Here is a 26,111-nt window from a genome sequence, read left to right on the forward strand (position 1 = left end):
ACAAACTGCTATGCTCAGGAAGCCCTACAGAGAAGCTCATTTAGCAAGAAACTAATGTCTGCAACCAGTAGCCAGTGTGAACATAAGAGTATCAAATGGTGTGCGAGTTTATTACAGGCTGCTAAAGTTGAATGGAAATTAATATGCAGGCAGAGAGGCCTTGGGCTCTCAAGGAAGTCAGCACAAAAATAAAGACATGAGAAGGCACACCTGAAGAAGGCCAGGCCTCAAGATAGAGATGCCATACCAGGCATCTATGCCACGGTAAGTGACACATGGCAACTTGAAATCATGCTACAATTAGACAACGGGGTTCAGAAAGTTCAAATAAGTATCAGTTGCTCTAGTGGGCAATCCGAGACTGTAGACTGATCCCTTCCCCAAAATGCCTTTATTTTTTCCATGTAATCCTGCTAAGTGATTTGGCTCCCTACACGATCGATTACCTAAAACTATACTTGCAAACCTACAGGATTATTGTAGTTTAATCCAAGTTGTATGCCTCTTGTGCCTTGCTGGACAAATTATTCCTGGCAAAGGGTCTCTGTGGTCCTCCCACCCTTCACCCTTCCTGGAAATCCTGGAACAGTTCTCCCCCTCTAACAAACACTCTCCTAACATCTTCCACTCACTTGTGACTTCATTTACCCATGTTGTGGGACCAAGATTTCAAAACATTTAACAACTAACTAATGAGGAATCACATTTTTTTTTCCATATCAAAATGATCTGGGAAGAGATTTCCTGCAAAACTGAACCTTGAAAATATAATAGCCCTTAGTGATGCTTCGATTCCACTACTTTAGATATCCGGAATCAGAGGTGCAAGTATAAAATTCTGACTCACTAAAACCGACAGAATAACTTCTTTTCCAGCCAGAGATGGAAGGATTTTATTGCTATTGTTTGTTTTGTTTTGTTTTTAGGCTTCTGGGTTGTGATGAACCTAAGAGACAGTTTCCCTGTCCTCTGATTACATACTGTAAACCTACACTTGGAGATCTCTGTATCTTTGTAGTGTCTGTGATTTCTTATTCGACTGACTACTTTTTGGTGCTGTGAATGGAAATCTGTCCTCATTTTCATGTTTTTCTGCTGCTTCCTCAGGTAGTATTTCAAGCCACTAAGACTGAGGAAATATTCCACCAAGGACATATAGAGATGCATCTCTAAATGGCATGCTGATTTAAACAACTAGCCCCCCGCCAACCACGTCTCCTTTACTTTCATTAATACAAATCTATAGACCAAAGAAGACTAAACTGCAGCTTGAGAAATCAACTAAGCACTAAGAAGTTAGGAGCAGGGGTGAAAGCAATTGACTTATTTTTATTCGTTAGCTTGAGATCAGTTATAGTTTTTTGAATATTTTTAAATTATATATTCATTTAAAGAGTGCCTCTGTGAATCTGAAGGGAAATTTATCTTCTAATCACGATCCATACCTACTATATAAATAAGCCAAATAAGTTGTGAATTATTTTTGTGACATTATTAATTAAATCTTTATGGTGATTTGAAGACTTTTTCTCCCACTAGTTTATAAAACTAAGGTCCTGAAATTAATTAAATAATATCCAAAATAAATTTTATTTGAATATTGTCCTTCTGCCTATCCTATGTTTTTATTTTGCAATTACTAGAGAGTTCAAAAAGTTTATGTAATAATTCATAAAATCTAAAATTTTTATTTTATATGAAAAATGGGCTTTGTTAAAGTAAACAATTTAAGGAGAGATAATATAACTAGCCAGGAATATTAAATATAACGCCAAGGGTTTCAAAAGTATTTTTTATTGTTCTTTTTATTTTATTTCTCATTTTGCAGTGCTGGGAATTCAACCTAGGGCCTTTACACTGAATTTAATCCCTACTGTTGTTAATTTTATTATTTATTGAAACAGATTATTATTATTATTGTTGTTGTTGTTGTTGTTGTTGTTGTTATTATTATTATTGTAATCCTTAGAAATGGTTTGGCACTTTGTTCTATATCCTTGTGGCTAGGATCCAACTTAGGACTTTTCTGTCGCATCCTGCGGAAAATGTGAGGCTGTTGGCGTGGGCCACCAGGCCTGGTTTCATACAGGACTTCTTACACCAGCAGAAAGAGGTGGTTCACATGAAGAAAAAGTGTGGAGACAGAAGAAAAGATCACTGAGCAAGAGAGAATTTAAAATGCAATGCCACCATCTAAGAATTGAAGTTCACCTAAAAGCAAAGGAATTCAGGTCGTTTCTAGGCCCTGGTGAAGAGCAGTTTTGACTACAGCTTCCAGAAAAGCTCCTGTTTCCACACGTTGATTGTAACTGCCTGTTTGTCTAATATCAGCAACTGTAAACAGAGAAGTGCAGCTAGTTTTTGCAACAATCCTTATAGTGTCACAGGCTCAGGCCCAACCTTTCCCTTCTCTTCACACCACTCCTCGCCTACCTGGGCCTCTTGTCTTCAGTAAAGTCATTTTTCTTTTTTTTTCTTTTTAAATTTTAAAGGCCTTGTGAATCTCCTCAGTTTTCCTGTTGATCACATTTGCGTGTGATATTGTGCCAACCATTATATCTAGGTAGTTTGCTGCAGGAATAAGTTCAAAAAGGGTTCCTTGGTCAACTTTAAGGATCCTTGGTCCTAAATGTGGACACTGACTGTCCTGTTTCCCTTTTTTTTGTTGTTTTGTTTTCATACCCAGGAAGAGGAGGGTCATCCTTGTAGTGCGTACTCCATTGGAAGACTTTTTTTTTTTTAATATTGCTGCATTAACATTTGGTAGAGAACTGGGTCATCATCTCCTTCATCATCCATTTCCAAATCTCCCAACATGGTATTGATTGTCACAGACTGTTTGGCAATGTCAGCATCAACTTCCAATATCTCTCCATCAGAACCCTGCAACTTAATTGAAGGCATGGTGTTTGGTCTGAAAGACCTCATGCCAGAGGCAGAGAGGAGTGGAAGAAGATGTTCTCATATGCTGGAGAAGGGTGGTGGTGGGTGCAGCTGCTCCACACACTGATTTTAGAACTTTTGAGATGCAGACCTGTCATCTAATACATTTTGCTTGATTTTATGTCTCTAAACTCCCAAAAATGTGTTCTGTAAAGAGTGTTCAAACTGCATGCTTAAGATACACTGGTGAAAGAATCTATCTATTACTGTAACTCCGGGAATTAGTGCTATTCTTTTTGTTTCAATAAAGAAACCGACTCAACTTGTTTAATTTGTTCAATGTTACAAAATAACATGTAACAGAAATTCAGTTTGAAACCTTCAGTCATCAGAGCCAAAGCATACACAGTTTAGTCAATTAACATTATTGTGTGTATACTTACAAATTTATGAAAAGCCTGATATTATCACTTTCTAAATGCAAACATATTCTTCAACAATCATATGTTAAATTGACACTCTTATTTACAATTGATTTTTTTTTTACTTTGTGTCTCCTCCTAAATAAATGTTAACAACTGAAAGGTGAAGAAATATTATGAAATATATCAATTTAGTTTATAACCACTGGATACTCATGTTCATTATACTTTTATATAATATTATTTGCATCTTTTCCATGCACATGATTGTAAGTTGAATACAAGTTTTCTCTTTTCATTTTTTCATGTTTCGGCAACTATATATTTAACAGTTACTAAGCACCGAGCAAACTGAGTCTTTGTTTAGGATGACAGAATGTAAAAATAATTTTAAATTCAAAAACAAGAAAATTAGCATATTTAATTCTAGAGCCAAGAGAAAAAGATTGCATCAGATGCTCAAAGGAATAAGTATAGCCCAATTTCCTTTCTGACTTTTTACCTAAAGTTTGCATGCAAAGAGAAGTCTGTGTAATAATTTCTATCTGAAAATCTGGCCAAGGGAAGAGGGAAAGAAGGAGGAAGGAGGCGCCAGGGAAAAAAAGGTGTGGGGAGATAAAGAGATTGATTTATCTAATTGCAGAAACTGAATTGGATTTGAGAAAGACAGCAATCTGCAATTGGATTTAGAATAGGCAAACTACTGAACATTTGATAAGAAATGACCCAAAAAAATAGACAAATATACATATGAATGGTGTGCAGAGAGACAGTAAATAGGGATTATATTTGAAATTCAGAAATGAATTCATTTTAGGACATAAGAACATGTAGCCTACAGAATATTTCAAAGGTGGCATTGTATTTGGCCATCTTGAGGACTAGGGACTGTGTACTTGTCACAGGAAATGTGTTCAGGAGTCTAAGTGATGGCCACAAAATGTGCATTGTTCAAAGTCTGCGAATTATAGTCTTTTTCTTGTGCACACATACTTAGGATATAGTTTAATTTATAAAACAAACAAAGAAAGAAATTAACAGCAGTAACTAATAATAAATAGAATAATCCTAAACTGTATTATAATGAGTTATGTAAATGCAAAAGTTTCTCTTTTTCTCAAAATTTTATACTCACTGGAGGCTACTCACTTGGGATGACAAATCCTTACCTGGTGATTTGAGTCAGTTATTTAGGCTCTGAGAGAGCATTAGGCTACAATCACTCTGAAACCAAAACACTTGATGCAGTCGGCAAAAGGCGCTAAGTGACTGAGATGTGAGAAATTTATATGATGCAGATGTGGAAAAACAAAAGAACAATTCACATTTGAAGCAAAATTCAGTGAGATGGCATAAGATTTCATCCCATGAGTGGAACAGGCACAGACTAAAGTGCATGAATTCTTCCCTTAAAGAGTTTTCTACTCTAGGCTTACAGAACAAAATGACTGCATTTATCCTGAGTTATTGGTCCGAAGACATGTGATTCATCTTAATTCTTTTTGTCATTTCCTATCCTCCTATCCTTCTCCACTCTTTCCAATTCTTGCTCCTCTTTTATTTGCAAAAAATTAAAAACAAATGGGGGCCTGAAACAGAGCTTTTGATTTCTCAATGTCTGTAAATTTGGCCCTAAACTGAAAACTGGGATTATCTAAATGTAGATTAAGGAGAGGCTGATGTAGTGATGCTTTCTGTAGATTAAAAGTAATTGGTAAGAAAGTAAATGCACATTTGAGTTTTCACTATGATAAAAATATGATAATTGGAGAAACTGAGTTGTGGACTAACTGCAAACTCAGTGGATCTGGACAGTTGACAGATGAGTAGGAAATGAGAAACCAAAAATCTTGAAGGTTTCATTCATGGTAAATTCATGTGCACGCACACACACACACACACACACACACACACACACACACGCACACATATGCATACACATATGAGGAATAAAGAACACTTTTGCTCACTGAGAACCAACGTTTATGATAAGGGCTAAGACAGAAATGAGCGAAGAGATTTATCTGCAAGATCTGTGGGATTGTTTTCTCTATATCCGCTGCATTGATCACTCTTAGATTAATATTTTTTTTTTTCAGAATCCACCAGTGTCATGAGTTTTGGGGATTACACATTTTGCAATAAATTTCAGGCAGACAAATATCTGAAACTCAGAATTCTGAAACTAAGCAAAACCCTCAATTTATCTGAATCCCAGTTAGGAATGATTAAGGACTGAGTGCATGTCCTCTCTCATAGTTCCATTTTGAAATGCTCAAATGTAGTTGGAGTTAAGAGATCAGGCATTTGAGAGGTGAGAAGAGTTGGAGGACTCAAGCCAAGCAGCCTTATGAATGGGATGTCAGTGTAATATTTGTTTCTCATCCATCCCATGAGGATACAAAGACAGGTCAATGTTTCTCCCCGCAAAAGATCTCACACATGTGGGCCTCCTGCTCTGGAATGTCCAGCCTCTCTGATTATGAGGGAATCAATGTCTTTTTGTGTGTTTTTGACCCAACTAGTACTGAAATGAGCAGGCTTGCAGATCCTGGACCCTAACTACAGTCAGGAGTGAACAGAAGAAGCTCATAGTAAGAAAAGGCCAAGACTCAAACACATGAAGACGTAGATTCCCCCAGATGTCTGCTGAAATTATAGGGAGAAAGTTGAAAAAAATTTGATTGTACTCATTTTACTACCCAAAATAGATGTATATCCTGGACAGAAAAAATGATACGGTGCAAAGGAAGAGTACATATAAAAAGGAAACATGTCTCTCCAACAAAATGGATTATGAAACACATGAAAAGCAAACCAGTACATGTAAGAATTCAGTCAAAAGAACTCAATATGGTGACCACATGACAGGTGCACATTAAGTCTAAAGAATAATTACACTGCATGTAAAGTAACCAGCAAAATAAAGGACCAAATTATAAAGATGTACAAACAATACGAATCATCAAGAATGAATATGCATTTGAAGAAGACCATCTGGAAATGAAATATATTATGAGATTCAAAGTAGTGGTGAATGGATTACACACTGGATGCCATACAGTAGAGGAAATAAGAGTTAACAACACAAAAAAATAAGGGTAAGAATGGGTAAATTTAAAAAAAAAAAAAAGAGCACATACCAATTTCCTCTTCTAGCATCACCAGCATCATCTTATTCCTGAAAAGCGCTACAAAGTTGTTTTATGACATTTTAGGAGACATAGTTATTTTCACAGTGTATGTGAAGGACATGTGAAGGGAAACTATGGAACGTGTCTTTGTGGAACTGCACAACAGTGCACATGTCCTACAGGTTTTAATTTGAGGTTATACTAGAATGTAGAAATAATAAATAATATGATACTCATGAAGACGAAATGAGATCCTGGTAATTAACTAATCACGACGTCAGGACCAAAAACAACACCTATGTCCAAAGTTGACTGTGTTAATAAGACATTACATAACACGACACTTAGGTATTCACAAGATTTTATACAAATGCTGAAACAGAAAATACTATTATAAAGAAAAAACTGATGCACAGATGTATTTGAGATTTCCTCTTTCTCCTCTCTCATTTCTCTCAACTCCCAAATCTGTTTCTCTAATAAAAAACATCGTTGTTAAAGATGATATTGACTTATGAGTGAATGGCAGCACAGTTGGGTTATGCTAGCTGATACACAGAACTTGACTGGAAAGCTATTCTACAAGGTCTAAATAAACTTCTGAGAGGAAGAAAATGTATCTGTGTTTGAGAAATTCTCTGCTCGCCTTGCACATTTAAAATTTTACAAGTGAAATATTAGCCCTTCCAATTAGGCAATTATGACTTTTGAATTGCTGACTTTCTTAGTGATGAATCACAGTGAAGTAAGGTTAATGACTTTTTTCTCTTTGATAGAAGAAAAAATTAAATGGACAATTTGTGTTAAATAATATTTTATAATATAGCTCAACAGAGTTAAATATTTATTTTCTTTTATATTTCCAAAGTAATACTGGTTTATATTTGAAAGTGATGGATTTGAAAAGTCTGATGACACCACGATTGGTACTAGAATGTTAAATTAATATTGATTATTAGATGAAATAATCTATATGTGTGCCACACAGTCTTACTCATGTGTGGGATATAAAAAAAAAAGTGGAACATACAGGGTCGTGTATTCCAGGGAGTGGGCCAGAGAAGGGGAGACAGCTGGGGAATTGTGGACAAGTGAGTACTAATTAAGATTCAATAAAGACAGCAGGGTGTGGAGTGGGTTCCACAGTAGTATCACCAAAGGGAAGAGTGAGCTTGAATCTGAAAATATCTTAAGAGGTTACATTGAAAGTTTTTACCACAAAGAAATATTGAATATTTGAGAAGCAGGTATATTTAAACTGACAAGCATTATCCAATGTATCAATGTGTCAGAACATCATACTATCTCTTTCATATGTACAATTTTGATATTGTATTTATCAGCTAAAATTATTTAGCAAGATTCTGTGGACAAATTATAATTTGCTCAGTGTCAAAACTCTGGGTTCCATTAACAGTAAGTAATAACAGCAACTATGATAGTAATAATAATAATAGTAATAATCACAGTAATAATAGTAATTTCAGTAAAAAAGTCAACACGTTTTATTAAAAACCTAAAATAACAAATATTATTAAAGACTAACCAAGTAACAAATGTAGCCCTGCATTTATGTTTAAAATTGAATTTGTAGTTTAAGGAATTTAAAGACAGTATATAACTTCTTTAAAAACTTAATCTAGTCAACCTATTGTCAAAAATAATATATCATAACCAAATTGATGATGACAAAAGATGGAAAAATAGATTTAACGTTTTCAAATGATTAAATGTAATTAGGTAAATCAACCAGGCAAAAGATGAAAAAAAAAAGACTCATATCATAAATATTTGCTAAATCAAACATCCATTTTTTAAAACTATAAACAAACAAAAATCAGAAAGTTTTCATTATACCTGTAAAAGCCATATCTAAAAAGATATATCTGACTCTCAAAAGACTTAATTTTAACACAAATTCATCATAATTTCACTCAAACTTCCAACAGACTTTCATTGTACTAGTAAACATCTAAGGCTAAATTTAATTTAATAATTCCAGCATGCCAAAATAGTTAGAGCAATACAAAAAATTCATGGAGGGATAATTTTACATAGCTTCAAAATTAATTATAAAAATTTGGCAGTGCACAGTATGCTATAACATAATAACAGACAATTGTTTTTCGCACGTAATGAGAAAAAAACAGTGTGCTCTTTAATAAACACATTAATACACAGAAAAATGGCTTTCAACAAAGGGGTAAATTTAATCCAGGAAAAATGGATAGTCACTTCATGAAATGAATCGGGAACTATTAACATACATATGAAGTAAAATAAATTTCCTTCCATAAGTGACACAAACAAATTCACTAAACATGAGTCCCAGTAGAATGAGGACAACGCAAACTATAAAATTTGGAAAAGAAATACTTGACCTGGTGTAGGCAATATTTTTGTGACACTTAAAACTGAAATCATGGATAATGTAGAAATGTAATCATCAGAGATTAGATTTCAACACAATGTTTTAAAACACCCTTTGGCAGGTGTTACCAAGGAATGAAAGACAAACGGCTTACAAAAGATATATAACATGAAAGTTGTTTCTTTAACATATATGCAGAACACACACACACACCACAGAGTAAGAGAGAGAGAGAGAGAGAGAGAGAGAGAGAGAGAGAGAGAGAGAGAGAGAGAGAGTCATCTGGAAATCAGAAAATAACTGTCTAAAACAAATAAGAAAAATATTTACCCAAATAACTCACTACGAATAAAATATAAGCATCTGAAAAAAAAATGCCAGCATTACTAGTCCTCAGGTGTAATAAGATTTTTTCTGATTTTTGTTTGTTTATACTTTTTTTCTTTTAAAAACATGGAAGTTGGACTTACCAAATATTGATGATTTGAGGGATTGTTAATCTTTTGCCTGGTTGATTTCTTGAATTATATTTACTACTTGAAAAGGAACTGAAATTAAAGTCCCACGAAACATCTCTACATCCATTAGGATGATTACATCATATCAAGTGACAGCCAGGAGATACAGGAATGCTGATATATTAGTGTTTTAAGAATTTACTTCACCACTGGAAAAAAGAAATACCACCCATTTGTAACTTAAATGAGGACAGATTTCTCTTGGCTCACGGTGTAGACATTTCAGTTCCTGTAAGATGGACTCAAATACAGAAATCTACAAAATGTAGGGGTCAGCCACAAAGGACAGCTTCTCCCAACACAGTGGCCACACCGTGGACTTCCAGAGAGTCCATGGCAATGACCAGCACGGGAAATGTTCCACCCCAGGTCACGCTGCCCTTAACCTGCCTCCCCCAGCTAGGCCCCACATTCTAAGACCAAATGGGCTCACTGCCTCCATGGCCCTTTCCTCTTCCAGAAGTCTATCCTAGCAGCTCACAGGACATTTGAGGAATATGCTCAGTGTAAACCAAAACATCTCATAAGAATGTAGGTTGTGCAATCTTATAAAATTTGTCTATTTCATAGAATGATCAACACTATGTGATTCACCATGACATTCTTAAGTAGTTTTTTAAGCAAAAGGAAAAGAGATGTTCACATAAAGAATCCCACAGGAATTTCATACTATATTCTCACTGATACACAACAATATCATGTGACACAAAAATTGCTGTCCAGGACAGGTACATGGAAAACAACTGTGCTCTGCTCAGCTCATTTCAAAGCCCATGGTAATGGTTTCTCACAATGCATTCACAAAAATAAGCACAGTCCACTTCTGAATCCATAGGACATCAAAGAGTAGGGATTTCCATACAATAGGGACAGTTTTTGAATTACATAAAATGCTAAAAGTAAAGCATTCTTAGGGAAGATGTGATAAATACCTGGTATCATCTTTTAATCTGTAAGGTAATCTTAATGCAAACATTTAGAACTTGTCAGGGCCTGTTTATCCTCTGCAGTGACCTTTCTCCATGGAGAAATTTACAGATGAGGCCATTATTGTCTGACTGATCAAGAGAAAGTTCCATTGAGGGACCTCTGCTCTCACTGGAATATGTAAGATGGTTCTTTCTAAGTCTTCTGTTCCTAGAAGCAGGAAAATATTGGAATTTTAATCCAGAATAATGAGTTGAAACTGCTGCCTGCATTATCATCCATCTAGGAAGCTGAGTGAGCTGAGGAGAGGAACAGTCTCTAAATTCCACCTGCATCAATGTACAGCAAAATCCCTCCTCCTAATGGTCACTAGACTGTACTATGTCTTGATATGCTATTCTCTCTTCAGAGATACGGAAGGTATGCATTGTTTAATACTGCTACAAACTCTTCTGCAACATTAGATACTGAATATTAAACAGTATCTGTGCCTCTTTCCTTATACTTAAAAGGGAAGGATGTAATCTCATAGTGTCAGCATTTTTTCTGATCCCAATTTTCCAGGTCAACTTTTTCTTTATTTTAAAACAAGTTAATTTTATCAATATCTCATATTCGGGCACTTCTGTTTTCTGTTCTATTTTTACCAGCATATTTTTATATATTTTTAAAATTTATTTATAAATGAAGACATAAAGCATTATCTTGAAAATCCTCAATACTAGTTGTAGATGCTTTTTTTCTTAGATTCTGAATAGAAGATCTAGAAGATCATATTGAACTTTTTTTTTTTTTTTTTTTTTTTTTTTTTTTTTTTTTTTAACTCTTCAGTATTTTCCCTGAGAGGAAATGTTTTTGCATCACTGGCTTCAAATTCACTGAATACATGATATCTTTTCTTTTAACTCTAGTGTAATTTCTGTGACCTTCTGTATATGAACACAATCTTTAGGTTTTTTTATAAGGCTTCCCACAGTTAACATATGATTTTCAGTACCTTTGAAGTCAGGTTTGCATTGAAATTGGAAATGATTTCATAAGAACTCTGTGGCTCTAGAAAAGGAGCTTATACTGTCCTTAAAAATGAATACTGCCCCCATGATCAATTCTGGCCTTCTGAGGTTTTTCTTGCATGAAATGAAATTAAATTCAGCAAATAAAATATTTAACATGATTTTAGAGGCAAAGAAAACTCCCAAATAAATGTGTCATTCCAAATCTAATATTACAAACTTTAGTGTATTCTTGTAGCCAATTTAAAGGTACAAATATGAATTCATTCACTTGACTGCAAATGTTGTTTTGCTCAAAAAAATCTCATAGTTCCAAAATGAAATACGTACTATTTATTTGCATATTAAAATAATGCTGTCATCTCAAACCAACACCTAAATAAAAGTTTACAATTGTCAGAGATGAATTTAACCATAAAAATATTCTATCTCAATTTTGGGGCTTTTGCTGAGAGTTACGATATTAGCATGCATGAACCTCAGCGTCAAATCCTCAACATTGCAATGAGGATAAAAGATCAAACGCAGTTTTTCAGTTCCTATGCCCTTAAAGACACTTAGTGAAAATATCATTACATTTTTGCTTGTAGTTTAAAAAAATTGTTCCATTAGCCTTGGAGAAGTTGTTGAAAAATAAAAATAACTAACAGTTATTCCTAATTTATGTGTGTCAGGAAAACTTCATTCCTAATAATATGAATATTTATACTTGATATAATAAAAACTGCTGCACACAGAAAGCATCTCAGGTGCTACTGTAACTTTTTCATTATTTAGTACTTTGGGAAAGCACATGTAGTCCTGTGGATTACTTTGCAGGACTTGCATTTCTGTATGTCTATATAGGTTGATAGAAAATATTTATTCTTTCAAAAGACTGCAGTACTTTGGGACTGATATATTATACTCTATTGGTTGAGACTTTTAAAATGATATCTAGTATACAGTTACAAAACAAACTGAAATTAAAGGTCTTTACTGCTCTTAAATTTCACTAACTTTGTTTCTAATTAAAATAATAAATCATACTGAATTATTTTGCCTGCTTGTATTTTAGAACTATGAAATTGATCCCTAGCGCTCTTATATGTAACATGAAGGTAGCAGGTAGCAGTAAAAAAAAATAAAATTGGAAGCTTGAAGCATGACAGGCCACTGTTCATGATCAAGTAGATGCACATGAGAAATATCTTAATTTTATGAAATATCTTAATTTTATGAAATTTTATTATCAAACAAGTAGAATTCAATCGTCTACTCCATTTAAGAAAGTTAATAAAATCCGAAGGCTGGATAAGACTGTTTTGGTGGGGGAGAAGTCCCAGGACAAGTATCTATATTGATATGTCACTTCTTAGTGCTTGTGACACTGCAGAGTCCTGAGGTAGTGCAGGGTATCACATCAGAACAAGTTGACCAGCAGGACCTGGTTTTTGGTAACAAACTCACTCCTTTGTAACCCACTATGTTAGGGATATCTTGATAAAACCATGTGTTTATGAAGGCAGATTTCCAAAGACTTCATCACTCACCCTGTTCTCATCTGTTCCTGCCCTCAGTGTCTCACAATGGAAATATTCTTGACAAAAATTGACTGAATCAACACAGCTAAAAACCCAGAGGAAATGAAAGTAAGGTTAATTAATAAATAAGAACAAAAAGTGTCAGCAAATGAAAAACAAAGAGTCATCAACAGTGAGAGAAGACAATGATAGTAAATAAGTGACACACCTATATCAAATCTCTCAAAGTTAAAAGCCTCAATTAAAAGATACAGATTGGCAGATTGGATCAAACAAGCAGAACTCAATCATCTGCTGCATTCAAGAAACTCATCTAATTCAAAAGGATACTCAAAGACTAAATATTAAAGGAAAGATGCAATCTTCATGCATCTTGGAACCTGAAAACAAACAGGTACAATTTTAATCACAGAAACGGTAAACTTCAAACTAAAACTGATTAGAAGGAACAAAGAATGTCACTATACACTAGCTCAAGAACAATGTACTATGAAGCAATAACATTGATAAATATCCATGTTCTGTACATTGGAGCACCTATCTTCATAAAACAGAAACTGCTGAAATTAAAAAAAAAAAACAAAGACTCATTAATAATCATATTAGGGAATCAATACTCCTTTTTCAGAAAGAAATATATTGATCAAACAAAAAAAATCGATAAAGAAATATCAGAGCTGAAAAGATCCTTAAACATATGGACTTAATAGATATCCTACAGTTTTCCACACCTCTATTAGTGTATAAATTCTTTTCAGCAGCATTTAGCACTTTTTATAAAATAGATTACATACTAATCTATCAAGCCTGCCTAAATAAATACAAGATAATAGAAATTACCTCATGCATACATATCTAACCACTCATTAAGAATATCTACACTTTTTGTTTTGTTGTAGAAAGTTTCCATCTCAGTCTTCTTTTTTTGTCAAATTTTCCTATTTGTATATTCAGTAAAAGTTTTCTTTATTTTTCTATACATGAAGCCAATGTTCAAACTTTGTGAAATTCAAAAATTGTACTATACAATTCATGGTTTTGAAACTACAACAATACATTTGGAATTCCTGCTTTGTTCCTGTGTACACTTCTTGTTCTGGTCAATTTGTGCTCTGTTACTACATGAGACCTCCATTGAATCTGGTAAAAGTTGTTAAATAACTCAATCCAATAATTTGGGAGAAGAGAGCATCAAGGCTGTTCATAGCACCTGTCAGTTCAGTACCATGAAAATAAGGACATAATTCCTGGATTCCAAAATAAATTTCTCAATGGTATATATTTTTATGCCATATTTTAACCCATCAGTTGTGCATAAATCCTTTAAATTCCTGTGATCACTATGAGAAATTCCTGACAAGTATACTAGACCTACGAATTCTTTCAGTTCAGCTAGTCAGGTGTCACAGTCAATACATTTTTGAATGCAGAACACAGAATATTTTAATTACATTTTAGACTTTGTATATTTCACAGCATGCTGCAGTATTTCAATTGCTACAATTTGCAACATGGAATGGCATTACTGGCCTTCTCTCCAATAAATTTCACCCCTCCTAAGACCCTCACTATATTTTTGACCTAGTTCTAGCACTGAATCATTCCTTTTAGTTGCATGGACCTTTCCAGCACTTTGACTAGTCAAATATATACGTTGATTGCTGTCTTCTTCTTCATGTTAATCAAGGAGGTCTATATCCTCTGTGTCAGCATCAGTTGATTCTTGCTCCATTTCCTTTACACTGGAACTTTAGCTTACATGGCCAGCTTCAAAGTCATAATTATCATCAGCATCATCAAAACCCACACCACTCTTCTGTTATAAAAGCATGTATTTTACCATAATGAATCACTATCATCATCCATGCATGAATAATCTGATGATTCACTTTTGACCTCCTTCAAAATTGCAAATTGTTTTTTTCAGATCTGGGCTACTTCTATGAGAAAAATCAAAAGAAAACAAAATTTTTGAAAACATTCTGAAATGGCATGAGTCTTTTTGACCCTCTGTGATGATCAAATAAAGTTAGATTACAATATGGGAAAAATCCCATTTTTCCTTTTTTGCACATGTACACACACCTGACGATTCATAATACCAATTGCTTGTAAAATGAATTTCTTCCTGCATCATTAAGGGAAAGGTAATGAGACAACAGAGCCAACTACCATTATGCTTAAGTACAAATCTACAGTAGAAAACTGGGATGTGTCACTGGACCCAGTTCCTATTAAGGATATTATATATCACCACTATTCTTCAAGTTCTTCAAATCACAAATTCACAAAGGGATAAAGATTCAACTACCAAAAGAATGAAAAAAAATACGCAATAATATGAGAGGAAATAGGATGCAACACATCATCAAAACATTCACATGGAAGGTTCTGATAAAGATGGTGGATAGATAAGAGCAGATTAGAGAGGCTCCCTGAGACAGACAACTCAGACGCTGAGATAACACAATATGGGGATTCCTGAACAGAGGGAGATGGATCCACATGACCCAGGAAAACTAAGGCAAAAAGAACTAGTCAAACATGAAGTCGTAGGACTACTATTGAGGCAGATAAGATTCTGTGCTCTCACATTCCTGAATTTCCTCTGCTTTGACTCACTGGAACCACACTTGCACTTAAGTGCAGTCACACTGAAGTTAGAGGTACCTGAGCCCAACAGAGAACAGAGCTGGCAAGGGACCTATGTCAACCTGTGGTGAGTGTCGGGAATAAAACCCTTCCATGGGAAAAGAGGCACCAACAGGATGACATTTTGGAAATGGACAGCACTGGCAAGAACAAGGAACAGCAGTGACTTCAGTCATTTGTTCCCTTCCTGGACGAGATTGGTGGGGTATGGTTGGCCTGGGTCATGCCCTTGGCTGAGACCAAGTTGTCCCAAACCAGTTCCCTTTGCCCAGCACAAACTAATGCATTGAAGGCCTCAGCAAGTTGTCTATCCTGGAGGGGAGGAGCCAGCATATGCCCCCACTGTTTTCACTTCCATAACACACTGGAGTGGCCAAGATCACTTAGCCAGTGTGATTCAGAAGAACCATAACCAACAAGGAAAAGGACTGGGAACTCATCTATATGCCTGTATGGAAGACACAAAAACTATGAGAAGAAGCAACAAGAACAGTCCCAAGACCCAACCCTGAGAACATTGGTCCAGGAGAGGTAAATACAAAAGAGATGGAGGACAGCAAACATGCAATATCAGACATGGCATCAGTAGACATAAAGAGATATCTTCAGGACCTCATAAATGAATTCAAAATGTATAAAAAGTAAAGCAAGATATAAGTAGATTAATAAAAGATATGCTAAGCACCTCTCAAGAAGACACAGAAGGAAGAATGAATGAGCACAAAAAAGGGAAATGTTTGATGAAGAATATAATGAAAACATAGAATACATGAAGCAGGTCCAAATAGATTGCCAGGAAATTTTAAAAATCCATTGAAAGGTGGCAAAACTGCTTGAAAGAAACTAAAGGTAGATTATCCAAACTGGAAGACAGTTTTGCAATGTGTGATCATGAAAGGGAAATTTTCTTTAAAATAACAAGGAAACAGGCAGTAACAATACAAAGGCTGTAAGATAACAAGAGGATCTATAACCTAAGAATAAAGAATGTGAATGCAGAAGTAGGGGTACAAGCAAAGGAACTACAAAGACTATAAAAACAAATAATCAAGGAAAACTTCCCAAATAGGAAAAGGAAAAGATACTCAGATGTATGATGTATACAGAATGCCAGCTACCTAAAACCAAAACAGAGATACACCCAGGCATATAATAATCAAGATTCCAGAAATTTAATATAAGAACAGAACATTAGAATAATCAAGATCCCAGAAATTCAATATTAGAACATAAGAACAGATTACCTATAAAGGAAAACTCTTCAAAATCATGACAAACTTCTCGACAGAGACCATCAAATCAAGAAGAGCTTGGAGCTATATATTCCAAGCCCTAAAAGAAAATAACCTCCACCCAAGATTGATGTACCCTGAAAAACTATTTCTAGAAATTAATGGAGAAACAAGATCCTCCCGAGACAAAGAGGAACTGGGGGAATTCATGACCACCAATCCATCTCTACAGAGAATACTGCAGGACATTCTAGAGAGAGAGAGAAAAGTACCGGGATTCCAGGAACAGTGATAGAGAGGCCTCAATGAATGGAGCAGAATGTGCCATGAAGAAAAAAAAAAAAAAAAAAAAAAAAAAAAAGCAGACAATTAATAGCAGAAAAAGAGCACAACAGAAATTAGGCAGAAAAGGTTGGCTATATTCTCTAATATAGATGGCCTTGATACACTAACAAAGAAGAAAAAAAGAGAAACACAGGCAAAGTAGATCATAAGGTAGGGTCCACCAAGATGCTTTTTGTAGGAAATATAATTAACCTGAAAAAGTGCTTATGGACCAAAAAACAAATATGAGAAAACAATGTTCGATGTGACAGAGAGTAATAGAGGCAACTAGACCAGTATTTGTGGATAAGTCAGAAAGACAGGCTTTAATAGGTAAAGGTATACAACTAGTGATCCAGTCCAGGATGGAGCAGGTTTGGAACCACTTAGGTAAATAAGAGGTTACTCCCCCAATCAAAAACTGAGGGTATTGTGAGACTCAGAAATGCACAGTGCACCCTGGAGGAGTGAAAGAGGAGGAATTGTCTTTTAAAAGACGGCAGAGGATATTGTTAATAGTGTATCAGAATCTAAAACCCACATTACTCACACTGCTTCGCTTAGATAGATGTTATTCTATCCCAGTTTGTCTACATGCACCAGATCTTAGGGCACAGACTGTTATCCCAAAAGTAACAGGACAGACTTCTGGGAGAACATGGTGGACAGATAACAGCAGCCACGGAGGCTCTCTCAGATTGCCAGCTTAGAACTCAGGAATGGTGTGGTGTGGGGAGTCCTAAGCACGGAGAGATATACCCTACTGACCCAAGAACGAACTAAGCGGAGAGAAACCAACTGGAAATGCAATATAACAGGAACAAATAAAAGAGATTGCTATGCTATAACAGGAACAAATTAAATCATGGCATTGAAGCTCGAATCCATGCCTCTGGAAGCCGTGATTTGAATTTCCTGCTGCTGCCACTGCATCCCTATCAGCACAGTAGGGAGAGAGAGCATGTGAAAGCTCTGAGAGCGGGACTGGTGTGGAGCCCTGCATCGACCTGCGGTGAGTGAGAGGTGGACCTGCATCGACCCTTTCATAGACTAGGAGGCTCCAACAGAGGACATTCTGGGACCAGGCAGACTAGCCAGAATAAAATGCTGCAGTGACTTTAGTCACATATTCCCCTCTCAAGTGGGATTGGTGAGGAGCACTTGGCCTGGTGACACTGCAGACTAAGATCCAATAGGCTACCCCAAACCAGGTCCCAGCACCTGGCTGTGCACCCTAGCAGTGAAGCCTTTAGTAGGTTGACCTAGAGGGGTGGGCCCAGCAGAGGCTACCCAGGTCTGTGTCTCCCTAGTACACTGCATTGGACAGTAACACCTAGCCAATGGATTCAAACAAACTGTAACAGACAAAGAGAAAAAAAAAAAAAAACTGGGCCTCCTATATACGTTTGTATAGAAGGAACAAAAAGTATGGGAAGAGGGAGCAATAAGAAAGGGTCGTCAGTCCCCAATCCTGAGAACACTGATTCAGGAAAGGTAAATGCAAAGGAGAATGAAGACAGAAAACATGCAGTATTAGACAGCACCGATAGACATAAAGCGATATCTCTGGGGCCTCATAGATGAGTTCAAAAGTGAAGTATTTAATGACCTAAAGCAAGATATAAGTAGAATAGTTAGAGAAATGCTAAGCACCGCGCAAGAAAGAACAGATGGTGGAATGAAAGAACAGGAAAAAAAGGGGAGAATTGTTTGATGGAGAAAATAGAGAAAACATAGAATACGTGAAGCAGGTTCAAAGAGATTACCAGGAAACTAAAAAATATTGAAAGCTAGCATAACAGCTTGAAAGAAACTAAGGATAGATTATCTGAACTGCAGGACAGATTTGTAAAGTGGGAGCATGAAATGAAAAACTTCTTACAAACAACAAGAAAACAAACAGCAATAATACAAAGGCTAGAAGCTGATAAGAGGATCTATAACTTAAAAATTAAGAACATAAAAGAAGAAGTAGGGACACAAACAAATGAACTACAAAAGCTATTCAGAGAAATAATCCAGGAGAAATTCCCTAATTTAGCAAAAGGTAAAGATACTCAGATCTATGAGGCATACAGGACCCCAGCCACCTACAACCCAAACAGAGCTACACTCAGGCATATAACAATCAAAATTCCAGAAATACAATATAAGAACAGAATATTAAAATCCATCAGAGACAAGAAACAGATCACTTACAAGGGAACAACCATCAGAATTACAGCAGACTTCTCGGCACAAACCATCAAATCATGAAGAAATTGGGGGGAAGTAATTTTGAAAGATAATAACCTCCAGCCAAGATTGATATATCCTGCACAACTGTCCTTAGAAATTGATGGAAAAACAAGGTACTTCCAGGATAAAGAGGAACTAGGGGAATTTGCAACCACCAATTCAACTCTACATAGAATACTGCAGGATGTTTAAAAAAGAAAAATACCAAGATTCTAGAAACAGTGGCTGAAAGGCTACAATGAATGGAGCAGAAAGCAAAATAAAGAAGACAAACTGACAACTAATGACAGAAAAAGAGCTCAAAAGAAATGAGGCAGAGAAGGTTGGATGATAGGAACACCTATTTGGGAGAAAACAAGACATCATAATAGGTAATGCTGATTTAATATCATCTTGTTTTGAAGTCCCATCCAGCTTTTGTTCTTTGGTCTCCATCAGTCTTAACATGTTGTATCTTATTGGATTTTATTATATGTGATAATATAAACAAAAATTTTATAGACAAGGAGATTATACAGAAACCATTGTTCATTTTCTGTTAGTTGATTCTAAATACCCTGTAATACTGTCATTCTCTTGAACGGTTTTACATTGCCTTGATATGTTTGATGCTATAGTATACAAAGTTATTCTCAAAGATTTCAAGGAAAGAGACACTATAGTAACTACTTTTATGTCGGGATTAGCTTGTGGTGAAATACTATTTTGCTTAAATGGTTATGTTTTGACCTGCGCTGTATGTTATTGTGCCCTCTTTTATCTCAATCTCCTTTTTTATTATTTACTTTTTCATTTTTAGCCTTTTATTTAAGGGAAAAATAAAAAAAACAGCTGGATATATTATAGTAACAGTTTGATTTCCTATTAACTTGGTTTGAAACCCTGTATTGCTCTCACCATCTTGTTTTACTGATTTTCCTCTATTCTGTTTTGCTTGATAGTACCAAGTTCGAAAATATAGGCAACAGCTATGAAGACAATAAGATTCAATATGACGCCCATTCTCTTTGACTATTATCTTCCTTTGAAACCCTCTAATGTCTTCAATGTTTTGGTTTTATTGGTTTTGTTCTTTACTGTTTTGTTCAATTTTATTATAACTGATGATATAGGAAATTCATTTTAAGATAGCAAGAGGCATTACGGTAACCATTGTTGATCACTTTGTATTTTGTTTTTACATTATGTATTATGTCTATCCTTTGGATTTGACTGACGCTGTCCTGTTATGTCACATTTGTTTTTACTCTCTTCAAAAAAAGTGTTAAGAACAGTGGGAATAGTAAAACCCAAAATGTGTAATTGTCATTGTACCAAAGAGAGGAAAAGAAAGTGATCTAAAAGACATAACTGCATATATGTTTAAGTGTATAAGATAGATAACCATATTACTGAGTTTTGTTGGATCACTGAACAAAACTATTTCCAGTCTCACTGTTTGAAAGTCCACTTTATATGCTTCAATTTTGTAACTTGAACAACTATTTTTAAGATGAAAATATGTAATCCATTAACTAGTGATTTCCTACTGTTTATTTTTTCTGAAATTCCGTATAACTTGTACCCTTTTTCTGTTTTTTTTTCCTTTTTTTCTCCTTAATTAAAATTTTTAAAAAAGTAACAGGACATATTAAAGTAATTATCTTTAATTTCCCATTAACTTAATTAGGAGCCCTGTATAACTGATACTGTTTTATCATAACTGAAGTTAGTTAAATCTGGTCTCTTTGATTGCTGATTGGTACTGACACATTTTTCTCAAAACTGTTATGATTGATAGTATCAAGACTGAGAGTACAGACACCTGAACATGGCAAGATTCACTACAGTACCCATCCTAGTTTGAATACTACCTGTTTTTGAAGATTTACAATATCTACAAGGTGTGTTTTTATTAATATTGTTATGTACTACTATATTCAATTATACAATGTCTGATGCTATAGACCATTCTATTGAAAATAACAAGAGATAACACAGTAACCATGTTAGAACTCCTTATACAGAGGTTTTATATGTCTTTTCCATTTTATATGTTTATAGGAATATATTTTGTTTTGTCTTGCTTTCTTTTATTTCTCTCTCCAATATAGAAAGGATACAAATACATGTTAAGACTCATGAATGCATAGAACTTATAAACAGTTTAGAAAAACTTATAACACATGATGAAATGAACAAATACTTTGAAGAAAAAGAGACACAACAGTATCTAGTGCTGATCCCGTAGTGTCTGTGAAATCCAGAAATGGATTGATGTGAAATCCAGGAATACTATTATTGTTTGTTCAGAGTGGTTTTAGCTTGCTTTTGTTTGTTTAATCTCAATATAAATGAGGATATGGATAACTTCATGTATGTTTAAGTGTATAGGATTTAGACCCATATTACTATGTTTTTGTTGGATAGTTAAGCAGAAATGTTTGCAGTCTTGCTGTTTGAAGCCCCATTTTGTATGTTGCACTTTTGTGTCTTGAACAACTGTTTGTAAGAGGATAATATGTAATCATCAACTAGTGATATTTTACTGTTTATTTTTTTTGAAAATTTGTGTTATTTCTTCCCATTTTCTGTTTTGTTTAATCTTTTTTCAAATAAAATAAAGAAAACAAGAAGTTCATACATCATGACCAAATAGGTTTTATGCCAGCATAGGATCACACAAACAGAAGCGAGATCAAAAGCCACATGATCATATCAATGGATGTAGGAATGAATTTCAACAAAATGTAACATCTTATTCTTATAAAAAATTCTGAAGGAAATAGACATGGAAAAACCATAGCTGAATTTGATAAAAGCTGTTTATAAAATACTAATTTCTAGAGTCATATTAAATGGAGAAAAACTAAAAGGAGTCCATGTAAACCAGGAAGAAGACAAGGGTGTCCATTGTCACCACTTCTATTTAACATGGTATTTGAAAAATTAACCAGAGTATTTAGATAGGAGAAAAAATAAAAATGATACATGTAGGAAAGGAAGAACTGAAATTATCATTATTTCAAATGAAATGATGCTTTATATAGAAGACTCAAGGAACTCCACCAAAAAGTTCTTCTTAGTACCTTAAAAAAAATTGAGATACCTATTAAATTACCTAAATAAGAAAGTAAAAGATATCTATAAAGAAAGCTACAGTACTCTGCAAAACGAGATTGAAGAGGATACTAAAACATAGATATTCCCTTTTTCTGAATAGGCAGAACCAATTTGCCTATTAAAATAATATCTGTTACGGATTACAAACTGGTGGTCAACTTAAAACTAGCTGAATTAAATCAGCATGGTGCTGATCATGGATGGTCTAATGAAGAAAGTTGCCAGAATAAATAGATTTGGAGAAGAAGAGGTAGGCACTGTGACTTTCACTAACTGTTACTGTTTGAGCTGTTGGTTTTCCTGGAGGAGCTCGTCATGCCTACCTGCCCCAGGGTGAATTTGACCCTTGTCATTGGAGGAGTTTGGGACCTTGTTGGTGAGAGTGTCTGTGTTCACTTTGGAGAAACTCTGGTCCTTACATTGAGCATCACTTCCTGGCTCTGAAGGGGAAGATGTGTCTCATTTAATCTCCAGGAGAAACTTGTCATGCTGGCTTCCTGACATGTACTTGAATTTTTTATCATCAGAGGAGCTCAGGACCTCTGTTGCTGAGGATGGCTGTAGTGCTTTTCAGGACAACCCTGATTCTTAGTTTGACAATGACTTCTCAGATCCAGTGTAGAAATCACAACCTACCAGCACATCTCCTTCACCCTCCTGGCATAGACTTGCTAGCTTCCATCACTGACCTTTGGGCCTTTCCAGCATAGATCCATAAAAGATACTGGTGTGAGTCCATTTCATGGGCCCTAGACATCCAGATGGACTCGTCAGAGGCATTGTCATGAGCTCTGGGTTTTCATCTGGACTCATGCAGGACATTGATGTGGGATCCAGGCTCTTGGCTGAATATTCTGCATCTTTAATGCGGTGGACATATTTCCTGCACTTTCTTGTGTTTAACTCTGGGTGACCATCATAAATAATACCATAAATTCTGTGTACTGATTCTAATGGTTCTACTCACAATTCCTGACTACAATATAAAAAGGCCCAAATCTTCCCAAAATATTCTATATGTTTTATACAGTCCTAATTAAAATAACGACAACATACTTTACAAAACTATGGAAGGCAATCCTAAAATTCACATGGAACCAGAAAAGATCTAGAATAGCAATATAAATTTTGAATAACAAGAGCAAAGCAGGAGTACTTACAATACCAGAATTCAAGCTGTTCTACAAAGAAATAGTTATATAAAATATCATAGTGCTGGAACAAACAAACAAACAAAAAATACACGGAAAAACGGAACAGAATAGAAGACATAGCAACTTCTCCAAATACATTCAGAAATTTGATCTTTGACAAGGAAGACTAAAAATACATTGAAGAAAGACAACAATCAATGCTTGGGATAACTGATACTGGGAAACAGAATATCTGTTTACAGAAGCTTGAAACTGGAACCATATTTCTCATCATGCACAGCTTTATAATCCAAATGAATCAAAGATTTCTGTTAGCTGGTTCTAAATACCCTGTAATTCTTACATTCTCTTGAATGGCTTCACACTATCTTAATATGTTTGATGCTATAGTATACAAAGTTATACTCAAAGAATTCAAGGAAAGAGACACTATGGTGACTACTATTATGTCAGATTATCTGGTGGTGAAACAAACTGTTCGGTTCTGACCTGCGTTGTTCTGTTATTATGTACTCTTTTATCTCAACTCTCACTTTTTTAGATTAATTTATTTTTTCTTATTTTTTTAGGGAAAACTAAATTTAAAAATAGCGGGATATATTATAGTAACATTTTTGTTTTCCTATTAACCTGATTTGAACCCCAGTATTACTCTCCCCATCTTATTCTGTCTGATTTTACTATATTCTGTATTGTTTGATAGTATCATGTTTGAGGGTATAGGCAACCACTTTGAAGGCAATAAAATTTACTATCAAGAGCATCATGGTTCGACCATGATCTTCTTTTGAAGTCCTGTAAGGTCTCCAGTGTAGGTTTTGTTGGTCTCATTCTGTACTGTTTTGTTCAATTCTATTATACCTGATGATATGTGCAACACCTTTCAAGATAGTAAGAGGCATAATAGTAATCATTTTTGATCACCTGGTATTCTATTTTTGCATCATATAATATGTCCATCATTCTCTTCTGACTCTTTTGCTTTGTCACATTTGGTTTTATTATCTTCAAAAAAAAAAGTAATAAGAACTATGTGAGTAATAAAACCCAAAAAGTGTAATTGTTATTGTAAAAAAGAGAGGAAAAGAAAGCGGCCTAAAGGATACAACTGCATGTATATTTAAGTGTGTAGGATAGAAAACTGTATTACTGAGTTTTTGTTGGGTCATTGAACGGAACTGTCTGCAATCTCACTGTATGAATGTTCACTTTCTATACTTTAATTTTGTAGTTTGGACAACTGTTTCTAAGATGACAATATGTAATCTATTAACTAGTGATTTCTTACTGTATATTTTTTTCTTGAAATTCTGTAATACTTGTACCCTTTTACTGCTTTGTTTTTTGGGGTTTTTTTGTTTGTTTGTTTGTTTTTCCTCTTTACATAAAAAAAGGGAAAATAGATCTAAATTTAAAATCCTCTGGAAGATAAGATAAATAAAATGCATGAAAATAAAGATCTAGGAAAGGAGTTTCTAAATAGAATCCCAGCTCATAATAAATAACAAGAATCAACAAATGAGATTAGCTCAGAATAAAAAGCTATGTAGCAAAAGAATCAATTTGCAAAGAGATGACCTATACAATGATAAAAACCGTTGTCAGTTATCCCTCATAGTATTAACATACACAATGTGTAAAGAACTCAAACCTTTAGGCAATCTAAAATTAAAGATTCAGATAAGAAAAGGGCAAAAGAAATAAGTGCAAATGGACTGCGAATATCTGAAAACATGTTCAACATCTCTGAGCTTTGGGGATATACTGTTATACCAATGTGAAAATTTCATCTTAGTCCAGAAAGAAGGGTAATCATCAAGAAAGAAAGAAAAAAAAGAACATGTCCTAGCAAGACAGTGATGAAAAGAAACGCTCCTAAGTTGTTGATGGGAGTGTAAATTATTATAACCATTATGAACCCCAGTATGGAGATTTCTCTAAGAACTAAAAGTAAAATCCATGTGACTCAGCCAATCTCTTTATTCCTCAAAGAACTTATGACATCATACAACAGCAGTCCATGCATATAAATGCAGCAGCCCAATTCATAATGGTAAAAATCTGGAAATGGCTTGTATATCGACAGACAACTGGATAAGTAAAATGCGGTATCTATCTATCTATTTAAAATGAAATGCTACTTGGATATAAGGGACAAACTTGGCACTTTTGTAGGGAAATTGAAGCATCTGGAAAATATAATCTTAAGTGAAATAAGTCACACATATACACTTGAATATTGTACGGTGTCTCTCATTGGAGTAAGACAAACTACAACCCCAAAATAAAAACGAGGAATAGAGCAGGACAAGCAGGTCGATCTTTTGGATACAGGAAGGGTTTGAGGAGATGAAGGACAGGTATGACAGTGAGGATGGGGAAGTGGGTTGTGAAGATACTCCAGGTACAAGGTCCCAGTGACCTCGTGAATGTGGACATTGTAAACTGAGATTAATAATATCAATGAGAATGAAAAGAGGGATAAGAGAACCAGAGGGAGTGGGATGAAGGTGGAGGAAAGGGCATTAAACACACACACACACACACACACACACACACACACACACACACACACACAGTATTACATACATGCAAGCAACTTCTCAAAAGATTGCAAA

General features: G+C 34.9%; 1 protein-coding gene and 1 pseudogene across 5 annotated transcripts in view; both read right to left on the bottom strand.

The window, feature by feature from the left end:
- The window catches only part of Cdh18 (cadherin 18), a 582,140-nt gene that overhangs the window by 210,818 nt on the left and 345,211 nt on the right, over positions 1-26,111 (bottom strand). The window lies entirely within an intron of this gene.
- LOC134477989 (S-phase kinase-associated protein 1-like) lies at positions 1,986-2,960 on the bottom strand (annotated as a pseudogene).

Source organism: Cavia porcellus, unplaced genomic scaffold (assembly GCF_034190915.1).
Source record: "Cavia porcellus strain 051 isolate PalLab524CR breed Dunkin Hartley unplaced genomic scaffold, mCavPor4.1 scaffold_11, whole genome shotgun sequence".
In the NCBI taxonomy this organism is placed as follows: Eukaryota; Metazoa; Chordata; class Mammalia; order Rodentia; family Caviidae; genus Cavia; species Cavia porcellus.